The following is a 16,497-nucleotide window of genomic DNA, read 5'->3' as shown; positions in this document are numbered from 1 at the left end:
AAATAAATAAATAAAATTACAAACTTACTATGAGGATGAAGTTAAATTGCATGGCATTGCAGTAGAACAGATGAGTTACCTCATTTAATCATTCCCTACAACCTAGGAGGAATAGAAATTTGAAAAGAGATGTCTATGGGGCATCTGAGTGGCTCGGTGGGTTGAGCATCTGACTTTGGCTCAGGTCATGATCTCACGGTTTGTAGATCCAAGCCCCGCATCGGGCTCTGTGCTGACAGCTCAGAGCCTGGAGCCTGCTTCGGATTCTGTATCTCTCTCTTTCTCTGCCTCTTCCCTACTCACATGCTCTCTCTCTCTCTCTCTCTCTCTCTCTCTCTCTCTCTCTCTCTTCCTCTCTCTGAAAAATAAACATTAAAAAAATTTTAAACAAAGAGAAAGAAACAGAAAAGGAAGATCAAACTAAACCTGAAGCAAGCAGAAAGAAGGACACAGTAAGTGTTAGAACAGAAATAAATAGAAGAGCGTAGAAAAGCAATCGAGGAAATAAATCAATGAAACCAAAATTTGGTCCTCAGAAAGTTCAGTAAAATTGACACATTGTTAGCTAAACTGACTAAGCAGAAAGGAGAAAAGACTTGACTTACTTAAGTCAGAAATAAAAGGAGCAAGATCATTAATGACATTACCAAAATAAGAAAGATTCTAAGTGAATACCGTGAACAGCCATATGCGAACAAATTAGATAATTTGAATGAAACAGGCAAATTCTTAGAAAGATATAAGCAATGAACACTGACACAAGAAGAAATGGTACATATCAATAAGGTTATACAAATAAAGGATTGAATCAGTAACCAAAACGCCAGCAGAGGAAAGTTTAGGAAAGCTCAGGAATAATAGAATGAACATAAAGTTGGAGTAGGCTGAATTTACTGATATGGGGCCCGAGAAGCAAAGACTGTGGACTCAGGGTTGTGGCTCGAGGGGTTGGAAATGGTTTTCACAGTTTGGTGGGTGGGTGGGTGGGTTGGCTGGTTGGCTAAAACATGAAGGTGAGATGTCAGAGCTCTTCTGTTATACTGCAGAGAAAGGGACCAAAAGGTCTGGAGTATGAGAACAGATTTGTCACATAAGACCTGCTCACCTACCTGAGGATGGCCCCGAGGACACCCCTTTCACTGTAACTATAAAAAAAAAAAACAGAGGAAAGCCCCAGAATCCTTGAATAGTTCTTCTCTGCAAGTGAGAAATGACAGTGGGATCTGCTGTTCCTGCACAGAGATCCTTAATTACAAGAGGGATAATGGGATCTTGGATTGGCAGGGGCCAAAGGATGGCCCTGAACTGCCAAAGACAAGATGGGTGTAATCAACATCGTGGACAGTGGAGTCAAATATGGAATCAGAATAGTCTGATTCACAGAGATCTATGGTACTGGCGAGTGGATCCTGGTGTCCCTAGAAGAGAAACAGATGGGTAGTCTACTAAATTCTTACTCGATCTGGATAAGCAGACACGTTCTAGGTCAAATGAACAGAAGTCTAACTTGAATCATCAGAACAAAGAATCATGGCTTCTTAATCAGTTCCCAGAGTTAAGCCAGTTTACAGAACCAGAACCCCTTGAATGAAGGGAAGGTCACATTCCTTTGAGGAAGGAAGGACCCTGGCACACTGCCAAAAATTTATAGAGTTAATCTTTCTCCTAGCCTTCCCCCCTGCCCAAAGGTGCCTACAGCCTTTTATCAGGGCGACTGTGCACTGAGGGCAGGGAAATAAGGCTCTGGGGATATTACTGGGCACTGATTCTGAATGACATTGATTCCAAGAGATGCAAAATGTCACTGTAATTCACCAGTCAGAGTAGGCTTATGGAAGTCAGGTGATCAATGGAGTTTTCACTCAGGTACAGCTAACGGTGGGTGCGGTGCCTCTCTGAACCCATCCTGGGGTTGTTTCACCCAGTTCTGGAAGGTAAAGCCAGAAATCCCCACCCCATCCCTGACTGATTTATTTGGTCTGTACAGAAAAGAGACAGATCTTAGAAAATGGCAGCAGATTACTGTAAACTTTAGCACATGGTGACTAATCACACCTGCTCTTAGCAATGTGGCTTCATTGCTGGAGCAAATCAACATATCCCCTGGTCCCTGGCATGCAGCCACTGATCTCACAAGTGCTTTTTTTCCCCACGTCTGTCACTAAGAATCACCCAAAGTGGCTTCCTTTCAGCAGCATACATTCATTGTCCTTCGCTGATAGGTTCAGGGATATATCGACTCTCTGGCCTTATGTCCTGATGTAGTTTTCAGAGATGGTAATCACCTTTCCCTCCTATGAGAGATCACATTGGTTCATTACCTCGATGTTCATGTGCTGATTTGACCCAGTGAGCAGAATTAGCAACTACTTTCAACTTACTTGTAAGATATTCGTGTGTCAGAGGGTGGGAAACAAATCCAACAGAAAGTCAGGAAGTTGCTACCTTGGTGAAACATCTAGAGGCCCAACGGTGTAGGGCACGTTGAGTTATCCTTTCTAAGGTGAAGGATGAGTTGTTACATCTGGCCTCTCCCACAACCAAAAAGGAAGCACAGTGCCTACCTGGGGCTCTGGGTTTTGAAGGCAACATGTTCTTCATTTGAGGATCTACTCCATCCTGTTTCCCAAATGACCCAAAAAGCTGATACTTTTGAGAGGGGCCCAGAATAAGAGAAGGCTCTGCGACAGGTCTAGGCGTCTGTGCGAGTGGGTATGCCTGCTGGGCCATATGATCCAGCAGGCTGAATGGTGCTTCAAGTAGCAATGGCAAAAATAGGGTTGCTGCTTGGAGGTGAATCACGGCATGAGCCCTTAGGATTTTGAAGAAAAGCCCTGCCACCCTCCGTGGCTAACTATTATCCTCTTTAGACACAGCTTGTGGCCTCCTGCTGGGCCTTGGTAAAGACCGAACGCTAATCACAGGCCACTAAGTTACCATGCAACCCGAAATGCCCATCATGAGCTGGGTGTTGTCTGATCCCCAAGCCATAAAGCTGTGTGTGCATGGCAGCACAGTCCATCATCAAACAGAAGCGGTGTGAGTAAGCTAAATGAAGATGTGGCCCAATGGCCACGGTCCCCATTCCCACTACACGACCTTCTCTAGAGAGTACCTATAGCCTTATTGGCAGGTGGGGGAGGGCAGATCCCTATGATCAGTTGACTAAGAAAGAGAAAACTCTGGCATGGGTTACAGATAGTTTTCCATGATATACAGGCACCATTCAAAAGTAGACATCTGGAGCACCACTTTCCGGGACATCCCTGAAAGATGGTGGCAAAGGTAAGTCCTCCCAGTGGTCAGAACTCCAGGCAATGTATCAGGTTGTTCATTTTTCTTGGAAGGAGAAATGGCCACAGGTAGGAGTCTATACGGAATCACAAGCTGTGACCAATGGTTCGGCTGGATGGCTAGGGACTTGGAAGGAAACATGATTAGAAATTTGGTGATAAGGATGTCTGAGGAAGAGGTATGTAGATAGACTTTTCTAAATGGGTAAATAAGTAGTAAGTAAGTAAATAAATACATGCATGCATAAACTGTATCTAACGTGACTGCTCACCAAGAAGCGGCTTTGGCAAAAGGATTTTGATAACCGGGTGGATAACGTGATCTGTTCCATGGATACCAGTTACTCTCTTTCTTCAGCTACTTTCCTTATTGCCCAATGGACTCATTAGCAAAGTGGCCGTAGTGACAGAAATGGAGGTAACGCATGTGCTCAGCAAAAGGGACTTCTATTCACCAAGGCCAACATGGCTCCCGTCATTGCTGGGTGCCCAATCTGCCAGTAGCAGAGACCAAACCTGACTCCCTGATACGGCATCTTTCCCTGGGGTGATTCATTCAGCAGGTTGATTACACTGGACCACTTCCATCGTGGAAGGGGAAGCATTTTGCTCACTGTAATAGACACTTAACTATGGGATATACACGTGCCTTCACACAACGCTTCTGTCAAACCCACCATCTGTGGACTTACAGGAGGCCTTACCCACCATCACGCCATTCTGCACAGCATTGCTTCTGATCAAGGAACTCATTTCACAGCAAATGAAGTGCAACGATGGGCTCATGCTCATGGAATTTACTGATCTTTCCAAACTACTCTTTGTCCTGAAGCTGCTGGCTTGACATAATGGAGGATTCGCCTTTTGAAGACTCAGTTATGACACTAGTTAGGTGGTAATCTTTTGCAGGGCTGAGGCAAGGTTCTCAGGAGTCTGTATATGCCCCAAATCCACATCTAATACAGGGTGCTGTTTCTCTCGTAGCCAAGATCCATGGGTCCAGGAATCGAGAGGCGGAAATGGACGTGGGGGCACTCACACTTACCCCTACTTATATGCTAGCAAAAGTTTTATTTCCTGTTCCCCTGAGCTAGAGGTCTTAGTTCCAAAGGAAGGAATGCTTCCACCAGGAAATACAACAGTGGTTCCATTGACCAGGAAGTTGAGACTACCCCTTGGTCACTTTGAGATCCTCGTGCCTCTGAATCAACAGGTAGGGACGGAGTTACTCTCCTGGCTGGGGTGACTGATCCTGTCTCCCCAGGAGAAATGATTTAAATGATCGACCATGGATATGAAGGAGAACATAAAGGAAGCAAGACCACGAGGGGAGCAAGGGATGGAAAAAAGATGGTAAGATCAATGGACTGAGGGTCCCATGGGGTCAAGGTGCTGGCCCCCAGGCTTTGCTCCCACCCATGATTTCACTGTTGCCATCATTCATACAGTAGATTCCCCTTATTTCCATTCTAAAGAGAAAGATATAGACGAGTATTCAAATAAATAAAGAAGATGATGTCACACAGTGATGAATGCAACCAAGTAAATAAAGCAGGGTAAGGGCAAGGATAGTCATGGCAGGGAGGTGGGGCTATTTCAAACTTGCTGGTCGTGGAAAACCATTCTGGGCCCCATATCTCCCCTCTGTAGTAAGCCCCGATCCCACATCTGCGTCTTATCAACCACTCCTGCCAGATACCTTTGCCTCCTGTTCATTGGGAAGTATTACATAGCAATAAACCCCTTTACTTTTCCCTCGTCTGCCTGCGAATGTTTTCTCTCTGTAGTCTGCCCACATTTCCTCCAGGCTCCATGAATGGGAGACCTCTCTCCCCATAGAGCACAACCTCACTGATCTTGTCCCTTACCTATCATATTTGATCTGACCTGACCATCCAGGTTCCTTCCCTCTTGCCTTCAAACAACAACAGATCTTCCCACGTAGGAAAGAATGTTCTCTTGAACTCTGGTGCTTTGCTTGGGAATACCCAAAATGAGACCTCAACCCTGAGTCTCCTCTCCAATGAAATACCAACAGTCCGTAGTATGGACTGGTTGCCTCCACCCAAAATTCATATGTTGAAATCCTAATCCCCAATGTGCTGGCAGTTGGAGACAGGCCTTTGGGAGGTAACTAGGGTTAGATCAGGCCATGAGGCTTGGGCCTTCATGGTGGGATTAGTGGAAGAGACACAGTCTCTCTCTGCCCTGTGCCAACACAGCAAGAAGGCAGCTGCCTACAAGCCAGGAAGTGGGCTCTCACGAGGAACCAGATCTACCTGCACCTTGATCTGGAACCTTCCAGCCTCCAGAACTATGAGAAATAGAGTTGTTTAAGCCCCCCGGTCTAGGATGTTTTTGTTAAAGTGGCCCACCCTGACCAAGACAGTCCATGAACCTCTCCCCTCCTCCACAACTAGCTTTTCCCTGCCTCTCCCGTTCTTCCTTCTGTTACTGGTCTGTATACCTCAGTGCATTTTCTCTTCTGCCTTTCCTTCTCCTGCAACTGTCTAGTTCCAGGACTTACTGCGTTTCCCATCACAACATCTCTCAAATCTGTTCTCCCAATTCTAGCCTTACTGGCACCATCTTGGTCCAGGTCCTTATCATCCTCGGAATAAAAATCTCTCACAGCCTCCCAACTGGCCCCCGGCCCCAGACTCCACTTCCTCTGTGGCATCCTGCATAAAGTAATCTTCCTAAGCACTTATTTGGATCCTTTCCTGCTCAAAATTGTTTGTGCCTCACCCGTGAAAGGGACAAGTCTTTGCAAACATGCCCTCAACCTATCTTCTTAGATGTGTTTCCCATCACACCCCCCAAGAACCCTTCTGTTACTGTCTGGCCTGCCCTCCACCCACCCCCACACACTTCCTGCATGCTGACTGCTGTCTGCCTTGTGACATCGGACTCCGTCTCTGGGCCCGTGACTATCCAAGCCCGTAGGTACCGCCTCCTGCCTCATACTGACTTTCGAACTTGCAGGATCTGAGGGCAACACTTCCTTGTGTGCAGGGTCTGAGCACATGACGTCAACCTTTTAGAGCAGAGACACACTTGCATCCTTCTCTGTAATATCAGGAATGGGGCTAGCTGATTGCTTGCTCCCAAGAGGGATCCTGTAATTGCCCCAAATCAAACAGGGATAAGTAAGCCAAAACCATTTTACTCCTAGCACCCCTTGCCTCGCGTCCACTAGCTGTGTTTTTAACTATAATTAAGACACGGCGTTAGATGAGTTTCAGGTGTACAGCATAATGATTCAACAATCCCGTATGTTGTGCAGTGCTCCTCAGGATAAGTGCCCCGAACATCTGTCACCAAACAACCATATTACGATCCAACTGACCCCTATTCCTTACGCTATTCGCCTGCATGACCTCTTCAGTTCACAACCGGAAGTCTGTAGCTCTAAGCCCCTTTACAACTGCTTCACCCATCCCCCCCAACTCCCCACACGGACTTGTTTTTCATTCTAGAAGGGGGAGGCAGTCGTTAACAAAATGAGTAAATAGAATGCACAGAATGTTGGCTGGTAGGTGCTAGGGAAGCGGGGAGGCAATGCGGGGGTGGGGGGGGGGAAGGTGCTGCAGTCTTTTAAAGAGAAGTGGGGTGAAGGTGACAAGGGTGTAGACGGGGAGGAAGACGGGGAGTGGGTGGCTCTGCAGGCATGGGGATCACACCAGGGCAGGCAGGTGACGCAGGAGCGAAGGGGAGAGCACTCCAGGACTGCTCGTGAACAGCCAGGAGGTCCGTGTGACAGGTGGGAAAGGAGGGATGGTTGGAGACCTCTGCAGACCCCCCTGGGAAGGGCAGCCATCAGGGCCTGAGTGAGAGGGGACACACTGGAGGTCTTGGAGCCAAGGAGTGGGGGACATGCCCTGCAGAGAGTAAGCTGCGGGCGGGCATGAGCGGGAGGCTGGCAGGAGGCTTGGCAATGACCACAGACAAGCTGATGGTGGCTGACATCATCATGGGAGCAGCGGAGATGGTAAGAAGTGATGGGATTCGGGGTCTGGCTGGAAGGCAGGCCAGCGTCTTTGTTGATGCACGTGGACCACGAGAGAAAGAGAGGGATGAAGGGCAACTCAAAGTTTTAGCTGAATAAACGGAGACACGGAGCCATGCTTCACCAAAATAAGAAAGTCTGCTGGAGAAACATGTATGGGAGGAGATAAGAAGCTCAGGTTTAAATGACAGGAGATACCTCGCAGGCTTCCAAGTGGAAATGTTGTATAAGAAGTCAGGTAGATGAGGGGCGCCTGGGGGGCTCAGCCGGTGAAGCGTCCGACTTCCGCTCAGGTCATGATCTCACGGTTTGTGAGTTCGAGCCCCGCGTCGGGCTCTGTGCTGACAGCTCAGAGCCTGGAGCCTGCTTCAGATTCTGTGTCTCCCCCCTCTCTGCACCGCCCCCCCCCCCCCATGCTCATGCTCTGTCTCTCTCTGTCTCTCAATAATAAATAAACATTCAAAAAAATTAAAAAAGAAAAAGACTGCAGTCTTCAGATTGCCTGCTATTTGCATGACTGTGAGCAAATTATTCCTTCTCTCAGAGCCTCTGCACAAATGCAAAAAGGAGGGAGTGAACCAGATGCACTTTAACTCCCCCTCTCAGTCAGAAACAAAAATCCTAACCGTTCCTGAGAACTGTTTTGGTTTTTGGCTATATGGCTCCCCCAAGTGGTCAATTGTGTGAACGCAGCTCGCAGGTCAGGTCGCGATTACTGAGCCTACGCATGTACTGATCATTCACCTACAGGTCGGACAGCGTGGATACCATTTTAGATGCATTATCTCATTAAATCCTCACCAGAACATTACGAGGCAATTACTGTGTTTATCCCCATGTCACAGAGGAGGAAACTGGGACACCGGGTTCAAGACTGCAGCAGAAAGTGTCGATGCAGGGTTCACACCCGGGCAGTCTTAAGTGTGCAGTCTAACTCCCGACCATTGTACCCATCGGGATACGTCACTGTCCAGGGGTAAGAATGGATGAACAGCCAAGACCGGAAGAGCTTTCTCAGTGTTGGCACGTCACTGGGAGAGGTTATGAATGTCCGTCCACTTGCATGTGGAAAAAGTTGAAGAACCCGCCCACCCCGGCTCCCCACCTCGGGTCAGAAAGGATTTCAGCAGCCGGCGGAGGCCCCTGTGGAACCCAGAGCCTCGCCCTCACGTTATCAGCCACCTAACACAGGCCTCTTGTTTCCAGCAGAACTGGAAAGAGTATTAGAAAGTGCATTGAAATTACCTTACTCTGGTTTGCTTGCTTCTGGGTGGTTCCGGAACATGCTTTTGATTTGAGGTTCAATTAAGTGACCGAGATCGAGCAACCAGAAAGTGGCTGGGCCTGGGGAAACCCAGGTCTTCTGGACCCACATCCCATTCTTTGTCTTCTCTCACATATAGTTGTTTAAAGATCGGTTTCTTTATTTTAGTAAAATTCACTCCCGTGGATGCACACTTCTCTGAGTTTTGACAAGGCACAGTCGTGCCTTCCAAATTTCAACTCCTTTCCCCGATGCACCTGCTCTCCAGAGTCCACAGGGAGCTAGCTGCCTCTCGTGTTGTCTGGAGTCTTGGCTGTCGTCGGAGGGAGAGGGGATGAGCTGGAGAATGAGCCCTGCACCTTGGCCAGTAGCCTTCCAGGTGGTGGCGATATTTTGAAAAGAACGACCGATTTGCTCGTCAGCTGGGCTTAGGGTATAAGGAGGCGAGATGGTGCCCCCCGCCCCCGGCCCCAAAGCAGGTAGCGTAATGATCCTGGCAGGGCCCCCAAGGACGGGCTCAGACGCTGGCCCTGCAGGTTGCGTGGGGCTGTGGCAGCTCTGGGGCCTTCAGGAGGGGGTGCCAGGTGAATTTCACTCTACACCCCCGGCCTCTAGGCCACAGATTTCTCTTCCCGTTGTAAGAGGAGCACTGGGTTTCCGTGTGGACGTTCTCCACCTCGAAGGTCCCGCCCCTTGGACTTTGACTTGCCCATGACGTGCACGGCATGCTTTTGCTAACTCGGGGACGCTCGTTCCTGTGTTCCGTTTAGCCACGCATTGGGTGAACCCCACTGCCACCTGCTTCCGCATTTCAGTGTCTCCCCGCCCACAGTCCTGGGAAAGAACAAATGATGGGTCCGCTCATCGTTTTACACCAGGCCCTGTTGTAGGCTAGCCTAGGGTTGTGTTGATCTTGCCCGATCCGAGAAACCGTAACTCAGTGGGAGACGGTGGAAGGCGGGGCCGCGGTCACCTCTGCTGCTGTCTGAACGCAGGGCACCCGGACAGCTAGTCTAGCCTAAGCAGAACCGCCAAGGTGCTCCCCCTACTCCTTCTGTGTTCCTGTTCTCTCGTATCTTTTTTCAAATTTGTTGTGAAATATTTTACACAGACAAGCACATATAAAAGATACATGCGCGGTTGAAAGAACAGAGCAAACGCCAACGACCCCACCATAATCCGGCTTGAGGAACTGATCGTTCATCTCATCTGAGAGGTATTGGCCCGTCTCTGACGGTGTCTCCCAACCTCTTCGACCAGAGAAAATCAGTATCCTGTGTTTTGAATCGATCATTCTTTTGGTTTGCCTAAGAGGTCTCCCGCCTCTGGATATATTCTTAAAATAGGGTTTCCTCCGTTTTGTCTGGTTTTGAGCTTTATATAAATGGATTCACAGCTGATATGACCTTCTGTGATCTGCTTCATAAAGTTACACTTTATCAACATCCTCACTTTCAAGTCTTTATAATAACTCTTTTATCATACACAGATGTATGGTAAAAGATTACACACAGCTGTAGCAATCTGTATCTATGGATGCCTAGTTATACATCGGCTACTGGTGGGCATTTGAGTGTTTCTGGGTTCTGTAACTACAGGCAATATAGACATTCTTACATGTTTTTCCTGCTGCACGCTGGAATGCTTCTGTGGAATGCAAGCTTAGGGGGGCATGGCTAGATTGCAAGTTAACATCACACTCGAATGATTAGATTATGGCGATTCCCCCCGCCCATATTTACATCCATTTGTACTCCCAAAAATAGTGTATGCGAATTCTCAGAGGACTTCATACCCACCAACGCTTGGTTTTGTCCCTCTTTTTCAAAGCTTCTAAGCCTACTGAATGTGAAAACGTTGTCTCACTGTGGTTTTAATCTACCATGCCCCAACACCAAGAAGGTCAAGCTTCTTTTCGTATGTTGACAGTCTCCTGTTAAAACACCTGCTGATGTCTTTCCCCATTTTTTTTATCGGGTCGGTTGTATTTTTCTGATTGAATCATGGGACTTTTTTATACACTGTGGATGCCCCGAGTCATGAAGATACTATCTTTCATGGTTTTCGAAAGCCTTAAAATTCTACAGTCTGTTGATATTCTAGATCCATCTAGAACTGATGTTTGTGTACAAATGTAAAATTAGGGCTCTCATTTCACTTTTTCTTTTTCATCTTTAAGACCTATTGCCCTAGAGCCACAATGTCAACTTTCTCCCCAGGGATTGCCCAGACTGTGAAAGTCAAATTTTACGTATATGCATGAGTGGGGTCTCTAGTCAGTTCGTCAAGAAATGATATGCAGAATGACCCCCTCTTACTCTCTTCTCTGGAAGATGTGGCACGGTTTTGAATTCTCTGTTCCATAAATGTTTGGGGAAACAACCGCTAAAACCAGGCATCCAGTATGGTGTGGTTTTAAGGATTTTCAAACTGTGTTTCACTGACTTTAATGGATACACCACAAATCATGACTGGTCTAGGTACAGCCAAAGCTTCCTACTCAGTCCTAATGTAATTTCCACCTTTTCCTTCTTTATACAGTAATCTTGCCAAGGACTTACCCCTTCATTGCCCTTTTCGAAGACATAAATTTTGTCTTTCCTGATCCTCTCTACCACATTCTGTCTTTGGGTCCTCGCACATTCGTTTCTGCTCCTAATTCTGTTTTCCTTGGATTTACTCTGCGTTAAGCAAACAAAAGTCAGCATAAATATAAAAGATCTGAACAATAAAGTAAGCAATCTTGATCTGATACATCTAGAGAATTCCACATTCGATACAGAAAATAGATGTATACTATATATATATACGTATATATATATGTGTGTGTATATATATATATGTATACACACACACACACACACACACACACACACATATATATATATATACACATAGAGGGAGAGGGAGAGAGAGGGAGAGAAAAGTGTGACATTAAAATGCAAACCACTTACTGGCTCTAAAAAAATATCCAATTTGAAATAAATGCCACATATGTCACCATCTCTAACTGCAGTGTCAATGAATTACAAGTTAATAACGAAAAGATATTTGGAAATTTTTAAAATATGATGTAAAAGAACTCTTTGAGCAAAACGAGAAATCATCATGAAAATTGTAAAGAAAACCTAAAACAGAGTAATAATGAAACCTCTCTGTACTAAAATGTATGGGACTCATCAACGGTGGTTCTTAGAGGGAAGTGCATAGCCTAACATGCTTACATTAAAAAGAATAAAGTCTCAAAATTCTTGAGTCTGACATCCATGTGGAAAAGTGAGAGAAATAACATTATAAACCTAGAAGTACAAGGTAAGAGGTAACCAAAATAAGAGCAGAAACAAATAGCAAAGAAAGCCAAAAAGCGATTTTCAAAATAATTAACTCAGTGGGGCACCTGGTGGCTCAGTCGGTTAAGCGTCTGGCTTCAGCTCAGGTCATGATCTCGCGGTTTGTGAGTTTGAGCCCCGCATCGGGCTCTGTGCTGACGGCTCGGAGCCTGGAGCCTGCTAGGGATTCTGTGTCTCCCTCTCTCTCTGCCCCTCCCCTGCTCACGCTCTGTCTCTCTCAAAAATAAATAAACATTAAAAAAATTTTTTAAACAAAACAAAATAATTAACTCAGCAGACAAATCTCTGGAAAGACTTATCAAAAAAAAAAAAAAGACGAGAAGAGCATCATGAAGGCAAAGAGGGAGTCAATAAAGCAGAGGTTAAAAAGGGAAAGGACAGTGTTAGTAATCAGATGCCAACCAATGTAGCAATATAGATAACATAGGAAAATCAACTTCCAGGAAATGACACAAAAAAGAATTCTTCCAAGTATATAAATCATCCTGTAAAGAAACTGACACCGTGATTAAAAATCTTCTCACAAAGAAAACATCAAGCCAAGACAGGTTTACCCGCAAAGATCTGAAAAGCTTTCGAAGGAATAAAAATTGGGGCGATCTCTTCCAGACAAGAGAAAAGAAACTCCAATTCATTCTATAAGGCAAATGTAACCTGATATAAAAAAAAAAGAAAAAGAAAAAATAAGTCTTACAAGAAAGGAAAATTATAGGATCATATCACTCAGGATTATGGATCTGAGAATCTTAAAACACCACCAAGCTGTGTTTATCCTAGTAACTAATGAATGGTTTACAGGATGGCTGAATATTAGGGAAACGTAAGCACAATCCCCACGTGGAAAGATTAATTAGGAGGATTGCTAAGCGTGTCTACTGCAACATCCTCTCAGAGACAGAAGCCATGGGTACTTTCTTAGTGATAGTACCTGCCTGCTTCTGTCTACACAGTGCCTAAACTTTGGATACTCACCATTGGCTGTGCGGTCAACTGAATCTATGTTGGCTTCTCTGTTTTTAGCAGAAATATGCCACAGATATATAAACCCAATTTTTCGCATGGCTCTGGGAAAATATCATCAAGGCTCGAGAGAATGAAACGCTGTGTTCCACAAGTGTGAAAAAACTGGGATTGAAAGGCTTTTTTAACAGAAGAGTACAGACGCTGTAGGACAGGTACGAGGACTCTTCTCACTGGGCCATAAGGATGACTAGACTGACTTCAGATAACTCACAACCAAGGAAGGAAAGAGATAACCATAACTGAACATGATTAATGCTACACAGAGATATCACGAGAGAGAGAGAGATAGAGAGAGAGAGAGAAGTGAAGCTCAGAGGACAGAATTGGGAAGGCTTCTGAGAGGGTGTATGATTTAATTCAGGTCTTTAATTCAGAGTAGGTAGGTGCTTTCAAAAGCAGGAAAAAAAAGAGTTCTGGACAGAAGGAACCAGCTTAGACAACAAGAAGGTACTGAAAAGCACAGGAGGTTTGGTGAACCATGAAAGTTTGTGAATGGCACAACAGATCTCTAAGGCAATCTGTCACCCAAGCCAGAAAACAACGTTCGTCCAGGCCCCCTCCCCTACCTCCTTCTTTACCGCACACATCTGATGAGGAGCCCATGGAGCTAATTCCACCCCCTACATTATCTCTTAAATCCTCTCCACCTCCAATTCCACTATTTTACCTTCCCCAACTTTTGCCTAGAATATTGTTTCTTAATCGGCCTTCAAACCTCCCCAGTTCCAGCCTACATAGTCACTGAAATGATTTTCCAAAAGCACAGTCTGGGAGATGGAGACAGAAGCCAAAGCAGGCTCCAAGCTCTGAGCTGTCAGCACAGAGCCTGACGTGGGGCTCGAACTCATGAACCGTGAGATCACGACCTTGCCTAAAATCCCCTATGGTTCTCCAGCATGTAAGAGAAAAAGTTCATCCTTGGCATGTGCAATTTCATGTACGATTATGACCCTGCCCATCTTTTCACACTGGTGCCCTTCTCCTGACTTTTCCAGACTCCTCACTGGCTCTGAGATAGTGGGCAGATTACTAGCCACCGTGAGTCCGTTTCTTAATCTTTAACACGGAGATAATAGTTTCTACCCACGTGTTGAGGATTAAATAAAGCTATACATGGAAACACACATAAGCCCGGCCTTCATCCTGCATATCCCCAGGACTTATTAAAGAATTTTAAACAGAAGAATGACACAATTCAATCAGCACTTTACAAAGGCTGGGGCACCTGGGGGGGGCCTAGTCAGTTAAGCGTCCGACTTCGGCTCAGGTCATGATCTCGCAGTTCGTGAGTTCGAGCCATGTGTCGTGATCTGTGCTGACAGCTCAGAGCCCGGAGCCAGCTTCGGATTCTGTGTCTCCCTCTCTCTGCCCCTCCCCGGCTCTCACTCTCTCTCAAATATAAATAAACATTTAAAAAAGAAAAGGAAAAAAAAAAGAGAGGTGAAGGGCAGTCATGGGGATAGATTGAAGGGGAACAAGCCCAGAGGTGAGGAAGACCGACTAGGAGGCAGAAACCCACAGTGAGAAATGAATGTGTCACATTGTCAATCAGAGTAGAGAGAAACAAAAGAAACTAGAGAAAATTACGGGATCCAACCAAAAGCACCTGGCTCCTACCCAGAAGAAGAAGGTGAAGAGAAAGAGGTCCCCAGAAGGCAAGTCTCACAGAAAGGCCTTGACATATTCAGGAACAGAAGCTGATTCTAGCCAGTGCTTCTGCTTTCTCTGCCCTCGGTTGAAACAACTCTCCACGCTTTGGACTTGGGTTGACCTTACAGAAACGGGCAGACGTGTTGGGACCCAGTCTTGCAAACAAAGAACTGAAGCTGCGAAATACCACCTGGGATCAAAAGCGAGCAGGAAGCGTGATGCTTCTAACCACACGCTGAAGGCACTTTTTCCAAAGAAATAAAAAATGTTCTCATCCATGGCTCCACGGACTGGAATCAATGTAGAGTTCGTAAGATAGGAAGGAATCATGTGCATGTAACAAATCCTGGCTTAAAACATTTTTTTAGCCATCTTATGCACACACCTTCTTATCTGTTACGTTGTTGAATAGGAAACACATGGTTTCTCCAGAAGACTCTCAACAAAGCATCAAGAGACAGAGATGGTCTGCCTCTGCCCAGACACTGCCTTACAAAAGCTACCAAGGTCTTGAAGACTGGTACCCGGCGTGTGGGACTATCTACCTCACAGACTTGCATTCGCATTGAATCTGTGCAGAAAAGCTAGGAAAGACCAGAAGTCCTGTTTTTCAGTGCTTCAGCAAATCAAAGGCTGATAGAAATCTGATTCCTTATACGTTATCCTTACTCAGTTGTGACGTCACACTATGCTCTACAGATAATTTCAGATGGCAGAGTCACATTTTACATCTAAGAAGTAGAATACACTTTGGCAGATCCTCAGGAAAAGAACAAAACAAAAATAAAAACGCTAACGCAGACGTTGCGTTACCTTGTAATGATTTCAAGGTTTGAGACGAGAATTCTTGGATATCCGTTTATCGGAAAGATTTCCTGGAAACTCGTTTATCTGAAAGAAATACATCAATTTAGTCCGTAGCAAATTCCCAGAAGGTACATGGAGGCTGGTGGTTCAGACTAACGGTATTCCTTACGCGCGCAGTCTCACACCAGCTTTCCATCACATGTGCGTGTCTTAAGAGTGTACCCTAAGAAGTGAGTCGCTCGTGCTATTGGATTTTCCCTCGGCCGACTTCATGAGGTATTTTAAGGAGTTGACAAGTTCAAGACCAACAGTTCTTAGGTTCTCCATCCCTCACACCCCGAGTAATAGGTACAGATGCCATGCATGTGACTGGTGCACCCAGCCCTGGTCGAGAGCTGGAGACAGAAGTCACCTCTGGACCTCCGAGACAAGGCGGCCAGTGTTCCAGGACGCTTCCAAGCCCTTCTGGGTCCCGTTTCTATCCTCCCGCAGCTAAGACACATGGAGGGAACCAGTAAGCGAAAAGGCACTTTAATACTAACTAAAAGCCATCACAATTTCTTCTCCTGCCAAGTCCCCATTACCAGCGACTGCCACACGATGTCATCATGCTGATAGGGATATGAAGGCCTCTGTCCTGAATCCCGGGGGTGCTACACCTGACGCTGCCTTTGTATTGGCCACTAAGCCCCACTGGGCACCCCCCTCCAGAACCTCTGAGGTCAACTCGTCCCCAAGACAAAGAAGCTGGCCTTGGTCAAGTTTATGAACAGAGTTACCCCAGCTGGAGTTCCCTCTCCCTCTCAACTCCGGCCTGCTTCTTGGGTGACAGTTTTTTGTTTTCTTAATTAAGGTAGCATTTCCTACAGTACATGTCACAGACGTGGATTTGAATCTCAGCTCCCCTCCCTGCTGCTACCAGAGCCACAAGTTTACTTCTCTCAGCCTTGTTTTTGCTTTCGTTTTCCTCTCTTCTATCTAAGACGAGACACTACAAACTGACTTTGGAAGGCTACAGTCAGGATCAAAGGAGACGAACACCTACAGGAGAGGCAGGTTGCTCACAGTCTATTTCCCATGACATTGTCTTGCACGGCTAGG

This window comes from Neofelis nebulosa, chromosome 16 (assembly GCF_028018385.1).
Source record: "Neofelis nebulosa isolate mNeoNeb1 chromosome 16, mNeoNeb1.pri, whole genome shotgun sequence".
In the NCBI taxonomy this organism is placed as follows: domain Eukaryota; kingdom Metazoa; phylum Chordata; class Mammalia; order Carnivora; family Felidae; genus Neofelis; species Neofelis nebulosa.
The sequence above is the reverse complement of the archived record's forward strand: the minus strand, read 5'-3'. Positions refer to the sequence as shown.